At 37.5% G+C, this 1,351-nt stretch overlaps 1 protein-coding gene across 1 annotated transcript in view; it reads right to left on the minus strand.

The window, feature by feature from the left end:
• The window catches only part of SELL (selectin L), a 20,248-nt gene that overhangs the window by 5,532 nt on the left and 13,365 nt on the right, over nucleotides 1-1,351 (minus strand). The window lies entirely within an intron of this gene.

The raw sequence follows: 1,351 nt of genomic DNA on the forward strand, positions 1-1,351 counted from the left end.
CAACTTCCCCATGAGCATGACAATGAAGTGTTCTGGAATACGCATTCTTGGCAATGTTATCCAGAATTTGTTATAATCCACACAGTCAAATGCCTTTATATAGTATTCTCTGCTTTCAGCCAAAATCCATCAGATGTCAACAATAATATCCCTAGTTCCATGTCCTCTTCTGAATCTGGTTTGAATTTTAAGTATTTCCCTGTTTATGTCCTGCTACAACCATTGTTTTAATTATTCTCAGCTAAATTTTACTTGCATGTGATATTAATGATATGGTACAAGGATTTCTACAATCTGTTGGGTCAACTTTCTTTGGATCTTTTCCCAGGTAGCGGTCTTCCACATTTCTTGGCACAGATAAGTGAGTGTCTCCAACACTTGTCATTTTGTTGAAACATTTCTATTTGTATTCTATCAATTTCCCGGAGACTTGTTTTTCACCAATGACTTCAGGGCAACTTGGATTTCTCTTTCAGTACCATTGGTTCTGATCATATGCTACTTCTTGAAATGGATGAGTATTGATTATTATTATTATTATTATTGGGACCGTGACTGAGTATTTCTCCCATCCTGCATCATTCATTATTTTGCCCATGATGGTGTGGGTGGTTATGTGCCATGGACTCAGTTCCAACTCAAAGGGACCCTTAATAGTGCTTCTGAGGCTGCAAATCTTCATGGGAGCAGAAAGCCTCGTCTTTCTCCTGTGGAACAGCTGGTAGTTTCGAACTGCTGACCTTAAGGTTAACAGCTCGACTAGTAACCACTACGTTACCAGAGCCCATAGAATCCTTATAAATTGAGGCTTAATTTTTTTTCTTCCTTTGTTTCAGCTTGATAAATGCTGAGTGTGTCCTTTCTGTTTGGCCTTTTAACTCCCGGTCTTTACAAGTTTCATTGTAATACTTCACTTTGTCTTCTCGAGCAGCTCTTTGAAATTTCATGTTCAACTCTTTTACTGCCTCATTGTTTTCATTTGCTTTAGCTTCTCTAAGTGTAAGAACAAGTTTCAGTATATCTTCTGACATTCGTTTTGATCTTTTCTTTCTTCATGTATGTCATCCTACAACTCTTCTAGTTTTTAGTCATTAGTATCTACTACATCAAATCTGTTCTTGAGATGGTCTCTAAATTCGGATGGAATATATCAAGGTCAAATTTTGGCTCTCACGGACTTGTTTTAGCTTTAGCCTGAAATTGTATCTGCATAACTGATGGTTGCTTCTACAGTCTACCTCTAGCCTAGTTTTGGCTGATGATATTGTCTCTTCCCACAGATGTAGTCAATTTGATTACTGTGTATTCCATCTAGTGAGGTCCACATGTATAGTCATCTTTTACATTGTTG

Source organism: Chrysochloris asiatica, unplaced genomic scaffold (assembly GCF_000296735.1).
Source record: "Chrysochloris asiatica unplaced genomic scaffold, ChrAsi1.0 scaffold00207, whole genome shotgun sequence".
Classification (NCBI taxonomy): Eukaryota; Metazoa; Chordata; class Mammalia; order Afrosoricida; family Chrysochloridae; genus Chrysochloris; species Chrysochloris asiatica.